This window comes from Lipotes vexillifer, unplaced genomic scaffold (assembly GCF_000442215.2).
Source record: "Lipotes vexillifer unplaced genomic scaffold, Lipotes_vexillifer_v1.1 scaffold773, whole genome shotgun sequence".
NCBI lineage: Eukaryota > Metazoa > Chordata > Mammalia > Artiodactyla > Lipotidae > Lipotes > Lipotes vexillifer.
This window is the reverse complement of record NW_006786767.1, coordinates 304,806-314,048: the sequence shown is the minus strand read 5'-3', so window position 1 is coordinate 314,048 and position 9,243 is coordinate 304,806. Positions and strand designations below refer to the sequence as shown.

Sequence of the window (9,243 nt, the reverse complement as noted above, 5' to 3'; positions counted from 1 at the left end):
AGTGGTTAAGAATCCCCCTGCCAACGCAGGGCACACGGGTTCAATCCCTGGTCCAGGAAGATCCCACATGCCGCAAAGCAGCTAAGCCCATGAGCCACAACTATTGAACCTGTGCTCTAGAGCCTGCGAGCCACAACTGCTGAGCCCATGTGCCACAACTACTGAAGTCCGCGCGCCTAGAGCCCATGCTCCACGACAAGAGAAGCCACAGCAATGAGAAGCCCGCGCACCGCAAGGTAGAGTAGCCCCTGCTTGATGCAACTAGAGAAAGCCTGCGCGCAACAACAAAGACCCAACACAGCCATAAATAAATAAATATAAATATAAATAAAAAGATAAAAGATGGTGCTGGGACTTCCCTGGTTGACCAGTGGGTAAGACTCCATGCTCCCAATGCAGGGGGCCTGGGTTCGGTCCCTGGTCAGGGAACTAGATCTCACATGCATGCCACAACTAAGAAATCCACATGCTGCAACTAAAAGATCCCGCATGCCACAACAACGACCCGGTGCAGCTAAAATGAATGAATGAATGAATAAACATTAAAATAAATTTAAAATATTAAAAATTAAATTTTTAAAAAAAGATGGTGTAGTTATGAGGAATGAGATGGCAAAGTCAGTTTGAGGTAGTTTTACATCAGAGGACTTGGCAGAACATCCTGCAGGTAGACAGAAGGGTGGGCCTGGAGCTCAGGAGATGATGGACTAGAGTCCTCATGGCAGTGCTCGGTGATGCAAGGGAGTGAGAACATGAAAGGAAGAGAGCTGAGGATAAAGCCTTGCATGATACCAACATCTAGGCGACAAGAAGATGAAGCTGAGAAGGAATGATCAGAAGGCCAAGATTTTACAGTCCAAGTTAAAAGAAGAATTTCAAGACAGGATAGTTAACAATGCAAAATGATGCTAAGAGGTAAAGAGAATGAAAACAGAAAATGCTGCTAAGTTTAGGAAATGCAAGTTCAGGACAGATAAGGGACTAAGAAGCAAGTGAATACTAGTCAATAACAGAGGCCATGAATAAAGTTACATCTTGAAACAGATAAATGAGAGAGTTGGGATAGCAGCTTAAGGGGAAAGCAGGGTTGGTGGATGGTTTTATTTTTAATGTTTGTATATCAAGGGATGATATGGAGAGCGCAGCAAGTGAGTTTGGCCTTGATGAGATGGAATACCTCTACCGAGGCAGGAGAGAAGTGGAAAAAATGAGATAAAGAGGAAGACAAACGTCAATTTACCAAGAAAAATCAGGAACTTCAAGAATGTGGACCAAAATCTCCACTGAGCTCAAACTGATAAATCCATGAAGGTGGCCAGAAGAGGATGGTGGATTAGCTGTACTTACCACCAAAAGACAGCTGCTATGAGGAAATAAGAGCCCAGTGTGCCAGATCTTCCAATCTCTCAAGAGAACCTGGAAGTCTAGATTTATGCAAAATGTCCCCATTTTTAAAAGCTGGCAGCTATTTCAAAGTTTTAAGAAACTTCTCATAAAGTAACAGAATTGAATCCCTGGACGGGCAGGTTATAACCCTGGCAAAAAGGCTATCCAAAGCCGAAGCATTGTTTCACTATAATGAGTCAACAGGTTGAATAAAAATTTCTAAGAAACAACTTAGGCTAAATATATTTCTTCATTAGAGAGATAAACAGATCTCACGAATTTATAGCAGAACAATCAGCATGGTTTCTCATGGCTTTTTCTCACTATAATATATAACACGAATAGAAGGAGAAAGTGGTAACTTTTACCCCAAGTTGGAGCGTGACATGTTTAAAAACAGAAGGCTAGGAGGTGAGGGTTTCTATGTTCACAGTGAGCCCAGAACTCATTAGAATGTGAGACAGTGGGGCCAGTGTGAATTTGAGGAAGAGAAGCCACAAGTGTCCCCTGGGAAAGACGCAGTGCTGCAGGGACTGGCTGGGCAGGACGAATGGGGAGAGGGGAGAAGGGGCTGAGGGAGCAGTTTTGCAGATTAAGGGGTTGACACAGGAAAAGTCTTCTTAAATGATGTCTAGAACAGAGTAGTTTCCAGTTAACAAAAAGTCTAAAGTGGCCATATAGGTATGCAGCTGATGTGAAGGGAGTTTGTATTTGTATTTCCATCTTCCCTCAGCTTTCTAGTTTGGGTAAATACATTAGAAAGAACAAGAGTTTTAAAGCCAGACCCACTTTTGGATTCCGGTGTCACCACTTGCCAGCTGTGAGAACATGCGTGACTTCCTTAATTCTGAGCTGGAGATAGAAATACACCTAAAATAGGAGATGCATATGGACGCAGCAAAGATTACTGAAGATGGATCATGTAAAGCAATCTAAGCATAGCATCTGGAGCAGAGAAGCCCACTCCAGGTGCCCCATCTTCCCTGCTCTCTGGTGAGAGTCCTGAGTCAATGGGAATCCCATTTCCTGTGAGGACATTTGAGCAATCTTCCTGATTTTCCTTTTGAAGCAGTCAAGAGATTGAGTGATGCACTAGGGATGGGCAGGAATCTTGATTGTCAGGTCAGGGATTCTCTATCTCCTCACTCTGGACCACCTCTGCAACGTTAGTTTTAGCTGCTGAAAAGTCAGGGCGGAGATTTTGTTCTCCATGAAATCAAGCTCAAATAATAAACTCAGATTTCCCTAAACCCAGAAGTACCATGTAAGTCTGAAAGCTAGGGAATTACAAAAATAGAACCAAATGCCATATATCGAGGAGTTATAAGATTCCAGGGAGCTTTTACAGAACTAAGCTGACCAGAGAGTCCCAACACCTGGAGCAGATGAGCTCTAATAGATGTGAGTACAAGATACACCAGCTAAGGGACCCAAGGAACAGAAAAGGGTGGAGGAGATGGAGTGAGGGAAGCATCACCTGATATACGGATGTATGGGTGGATCATGGTCACCGCGGAGTGATGAGTGAACAGGTTCACTCACCAGACAACATCACTGGGTTTCCAAAAGATTAGAGAAAAGATGTGGGATAAACAGCATTCTTCTTAGAGAGGGAAAATCAGAAGGGCACTGTCATCAGTGATAGCCAGGTGCAATGACTACCGTCAGGAAAGAAAATGCCCCAATATTGTCTTCTTTGTCTCCCAAAATCCAGGATGTAGCGGATCATTCTATAAATACAGTAACCCTACAACTGTTAGTCATGAGTACTCTGGACCCGCCACCATGTTATCTAATAGTTGGGAATCAATGGTGCAGTCATTATCAGACCACAAAGAAAACATAGCCTCTCCTCACAAGGCACTTATGTAACCAACACCTGAGCCATGAAAAACTAAACAGTGAAAACTTAGCAAGACAGTGGGGAGTAATGTTTAATCTTAGTTACTGCAACTGGGGAAGGATATTTGTATAACCTAGGATGTAACCATAGAGTAAATTATTTCTGTTTCATTGAGGCATGAAGAGAGGGGAAGAGAGGGCAGGAACTCTCGGGTAACATTCAACTTGAATGTGACTCACTTTGCACTAAACTCCATGCTGGTTTATAAAACACTTTGAACTTCAGCAAGGAGGAAGCTTGACCAGGCATGTCTGCACATCGTGCCCTTGTGAGAAATCCTGCCTCTTCAGCATTTACACGCATCCATGTCATAAGTAAGACAAAGAAATCACTAGACTTTTGTTGGAAAAATACAACTGGTGGAGACTGGTGACGTTAAGTCAGCAACTGTAGATGGTGAATTCCCTACAACCGTCAGCCCTGATCAAGGGTTTCCAGCCCTGGGTCAGGAATATCTACCTTCTATCAAAGCCTGCCTCAGAGCCTCGGGACATACTGTTTCTTCCAACAGCATAAAAGAAATCCTAGTATATCTCAGCTGGTGTTGACAGATGTCTTGAGCCAGGAGGACATAAATGCAATTCAATTTCATCCTTCTTCAAAAATATTTTACCTAGAGCAGATCTAACATCTTTGCTGCAGATTATATTTAAGCCACCTGGATTCCTCCTTTGAAAAGCAAGAGGTATGGAGGACTTCCCTGGTGGTCCAGTGGTTAAGGATCCTTCTTGCAATGCAGGGGACACCGGTTCGATCCCTGGTCCGGGAACTAAGATCCCACATGCTACAGGGCAACTAAGCCCACGTGCCACTAGAGAGAAGCTCACACATGTACCACAACGAAGCGAAGAGCCCACGTGCTGCAAAGAAAGATCCCGCATGCTGCAACTAAGACCTGATGCAGCCAATAAATAAATAAATAAATAATTTTTTTTTTTTTTAAGCAAGGGGTGTGGAAATTCGAACACTCAAGTTTATTCATTTTAAATGATTAGTGTCAAAAACAGAAAAATAAGTGGGGCTCCAAAATATGTTTATGCTAATTATACTTCCCCACTGTGATGGTTACTGTTTGGTCTTAGGTAGCCATAGATTCCAAGTGTGGGAAATTAATGAAATGTGTTCCAGTGGAGAAGGGTGATCATAGGACCAGTGAGTAATTCTTATTTCTCATCTATGATAAGGAATGGAATCTGCTTATCTTGAAGTTCATTTGGCCTGCTGGTACTAAATGTCGCTTCCCCCTACCCATGCATCATGAATGATACTTTGTCCTATATGGTAGGACTCTTGGTTGGAGCTCAAGACCTTCCCCACTCTACTTGCTTATCTAAGAGTTCTGAAAGTTGGGAAATAGATAAAGTCGATATCTTGTGGACACAGAGGTGCCCTCGGAGAAAGGATATCCTTGTGCTGCTGATAGAACTGGTACCTGAAAATAGCCAAGTGTTGGCTGGAACAAGAGTATCTCCCCAAATTGGCGTCTTGTTTTACAAGACCCTTTGAACTTGCGTTTCTGCACCCTCGCTCTTTTCCGATGTCTCCAGCCTCTAGGTTCTCCCAGCCACTGCCCCAAGACAAACTTCTTGATCTTACTCTCACCATGTTAGTCTCTAAAAACAACATTTAAGGGCTTCCCTGGTGGCGCAGTGGTTGAGAGTCCGCCTGCCGATGCAGGGGACATGGGTTCGTGTCCCGGTCCATGAAGATCCCACATGCCGCGGAGCGGCTGGGCCCTTGAGCCATGGCCGCTGAGCCTGCGCGTCCGGAGCCTGTGCTGCGCAACAGGAGAGGCCACAACAGTGAGAGGCCCGTGTACCGCAAAAACAACAACAACAACAACAACATTTAAGAACCTAAAGTCCAGACTCCTTTCTCAGGCTTTGAGGCTCAACATAATCCAGCCCGACCCCATCCCCCTCTGCTCCCCAGCGATACCAAACTGGCCCACGTGCGGTCACCCACACCCAGCCTGCCCTTCGCTCACACCACATGCTCTGCCTGAAATACCTGCCCCCCACCACCAGCCCGATTACTTATTTATAGTAGGTCACATTTTTTCCAAGTGAATGAATTCAAGACCTATTCAAGGCTCAGTTCAAATTTTAGGTGATATAAATACAAATCCTTCCCCAACCACCACAGTCTGAAGGAATCACTCCAGCCTCTAAATTTCAAGTACCATTTATATAACCAACAACTTACATTGAGTACCTACTACCGAGGCTCAACCCAGATTAGACACTGCTCTGCCCTCACAGAGCCCAGAGTGAAGTGGAGAAAGTTATAGACACAACTACCAAACACGGGTGCTGGAATATGGAAAAGAAAATGTTTGTTATTGTTATACACACTTATTGAGCTCCTGCTAGGCTCCAAGCGCCAGCCTAGGTTACCTTTTATGAGTTCACTTAATCTTAATGGTCCATTTTACAAGAAGAAATATCCCTGAAAATATAAGTTGGTTTCCCATAGCTATTTGGATAAGCAACAGAACGTGGATTCAAACCCAGTTGAGTCTGGGTTCCTCCCCCCAGCCTCCCAACCTTGAGCGCTGTGTTAGGGAACCCAAGTAGTTAGACTTGGAGGGGGAAGGCATCCCAGGCAAAAGGAGTAGCACAGGTATGTTCAGGGACGGTGACTGATTCCCAAAGCCCAGAGAATACGCATATGTTGAAAGTAAGAAGCAGGTTGGGTTAGACTGGGAAGCACTGTAGACTCTATAGACTACAGAGGAGCTTCAGTGTTTATGTCCTGTGAGGCTTGGCCATCTCAGACCACAGCTGCCATTGAGTTGACGAGGGGCTCTCTTTCATATTTATCAAAACTCCTTCCCACTGCCTGGGTTCCTTCCTTCCCTGGGGTCATGCCCGTCATAACGCTGTCTGAAGATCATCAGGATAGTAGCACTTAAGGTGCACAAGCCACTATGAGATTCTCCAATCTCATCCTCATTAAGAACTAGGTTCTATTATGCGCATTTGACCGATGAGGAAATAAGAGAGGAAGAATACATCTGCTCTGGAATTCAGGTTTCTGATTTTTAATCATTTAGCCATGATACCCACCAGGCAAAGAGATTATCGTGAAGGGCCAAGGAAAGGAGTTGCTGAGATCTCAAGGAAAATACATCTAGCTCTACCTTGCTACTCTCATCAAACTCCTATGCCACAAATGTGAAAATCATTTAACCAAGGTGTGACCGGAGACACCCATTCCCACCTGATCAGACTCGGGACCTTAGGTGCCTGAGAGACTATCAGAGTTCTTCAGCCTCGTCTTTGATAAGAGCATTTTATCCAAACATATTGACTCTATGCCTGTAGCTCCCTCCCTGCCACACTAACTTCCATTTATCATAATAGCTAAGCATCTACTCTACGCCAGGTATTGTTCTAAGAACTGGTATTACAGCAGGTAACACAAAGGACAAGACCCCTGCTCTCTTGAAGTTTAATGTCTGCCAAAGGTGACGAAAAGTGCAGAAGATGACTTCTGATACTAAAGGCTACAAATGATGAGATGCTGTGGTGAGGTGGAGGGAGGAAGCTAAATTTAAAAGCCATTCCTGGGGAGGTAACATTTTAATTCCTACCCAAATGACAAGCAGGAGCCAGACTACAAAGCTCCAAGATCTATTGTACTTGGTGGGCTGAAAAGGACATTAGTGATCATCTAGTCTCAACTCTTTATTGATAAATGAGTAAATAGAGGCTCGATGAGATTGAAAGACAAGATCCCCCAGCTGACAGCAAGGCTGCCCCACTGTTCCACAGAGCCCTTGGAAAGACACATTTGAAATGTAAGCACAGGGGTCTCCCTGGTGGTGCAGTGGTTAAGAATCCGCCGTTCGATCCTTGGTCCGGGAAGATCCCACATGCCACGGAGCAACTAAGCCCGTGTGCCACAACTACTGAGCCTGCGCTCTAGAGCCCACGAGCCACAACTACTGAGCCCACATGCCACAACTACTGAAGCCTGCGTGCCTAGAGCCCACTCTCCGCAACAAAAGCCACCACACACCGCAACGAAGAGTAGCCCTCAGTCGCCACAACTAGAGAAAGCCTGCGCGCGGCAAAAAAACCCAACACAGTCAACAATAAATAAATTAAATTAATAAATTTTAAAAAAAAGGAAATGCAAGCACACTTGTGGTTATGCATGAACACATGTTTATAATTTTATTTTCAATACAGCCTTGGGGAGAAGATGAGAGTCTTTGATAGACAATAAAATTGAGGCTCTGGTTGGTGAAGCGACTTGTCTAATGGCCCGTCACAAACAACTGAATCAAAACTCAAGTTATTTGTATTCCAGTCCCATGTTCTTTCCCCGGGATGAGAAATGGCTGTCTAGCCAGTGGTCTATGAACATAGGACCTCATTACTAGCCACTTCATGGTTTATGATACAAAGAACAAACAAAAGAGTCAAAGATAAAAACAATTCACTTTGTCATAACACACAAACTCAAAGTTCCTGAGTTATTTGTTGCAGGAAAGAACATGTGATTCCAGGTGACTAGACAACCGTGGCCTGAGACAAAGAGCCCCTGTGACTTTTGGAAAGGAGACTGAGAGCAACATTGCAGGGACTATAATTAAAGAGGAACGTGTTCCTGCAGAGCCAGCCCAGATCAGGAGTCTCCTTAGCTGGGAAGCCCTGAGATGACAGTCACATTTAAATCCCTTGACCACTTCTGCTTAGGAAATAAGCTACTAGTGGTTCCCAAACCTACCTGCCCACAAGAATCATCTGGGGAAGGAGTGGGGGAGATGTTGGGGGGAAAAAAAAGATTTTTCAGGACCTCACAAGACCCAAAGAACTAGACACTACAAAAGGCAGAGCCCGGGGATCTATGTTTTAAAATTCAGCCAGCCTAGAAATCCACTGGTTTCTCCACAATTCTCAGCGCTATAATGTGATAAAAAAGAGGAGAGACGCATGTTTTTATTATCCAGTGAGAAAGTTGTCAGGTTGTATCCTTTAAGGGCTGCTTCCAGAAGAAAATCTTTACTACCCAAAGCCCTTGTACAGTGGGAAGGTCCTGTGAGAGAGAATCTCCCCGCGACCTGTGAAGTCTGTTATCTCACTCCCTTTGGCTGCACATCGAACCCCCATGCAACCCTGGGAAAGCTTTTTCTCAGGATCAGTTTACCAATTCCTTTGTGAAGCAGACCCCAGCCTTCCAGGGTCGGGGCATCTCAAGCAGAGAGAAACTCAGAGTGTGGAGAATCCCTCCACCTCAACCCCAACACCACCTGGCTCCTTCCCCACCAGCCTCTCTTCTGCCCTGGACAGCCAGCTACTGTGTAGAAAAGGAAAAGGAAAAAGAAGGGGGTTCGGACCCAGGTGGTCAGTGCCCTCAGTCACGGGGAAGCTGACTCATTTCTTACCTGGGTCCTGGAAGAAGAGGAGCCACTGGGTTCACCAGGGAATTCTCTCTCTGCTGGTGAGCTCTAGTCTTGGAACTCACTGGACTTTGAGCAAAGGTTGATTTAAAAGCTGATGTATTTAACAGGGACGTGTGGTCTGAGTTCAAGTGACCTCTGTCCTGCTTCCTGCCAACTGGCTGGGCCCTGAGCTGGGCAAACCTGGAAAACCCTCAGCAAACCCGACCCGAGGCTCCGGCCCACCTGCCTAGTGATGCCCGGCGCCCTGCTGCACCCCACCCCTCTCCCTCCCTCCCAGAGAAAAGGAGGGGAGAGGGGGAGGCCAGCTAGGGAGGAGGGGCCTTCCTCGGCTCTCTCCCCTCAGCAGATGCCTCAGTCACACCCAAGCAGCACCCAAAGCCTCAGGAGCCTCCACCATCCCCCATGGCGAGGACAGGGCTGAGGACCATCACCTGACCATCCTCGAGCCCTGAGGTCTTCCTGGGGAGCAGTACCTGTGTCACACCCCACCCAGTAGGAGGCCAGCAGGCCAAGGAGTCCCAGTAAATGGAGCAAAGCCCCT

General features: G+C 45.8%; 1 protein-coding gene across 1 annotated transcript in view; it reads right to left on the bottom strand.

The window, feature by feature from the left end:
* PDZK1 (PDZ domain containing 1) overlaps positions 1-8,762 on the bottom strand; it is a 32,861-nt gene extending 24,099 nt beyond the window's left edge. Inside the window, exon 1 of the mRNA XM_007459364.1 lies at positions 8,685-8,762. The gene's annotated coding sequence lies outside the window, so the exon portion shown is untranslated. The remainder of the gene's footprint in view (positions 1-8,684) is intronic.
* Between the last annotated feature and the right edge of the window lie 481 nt (positions 8,763-9,243).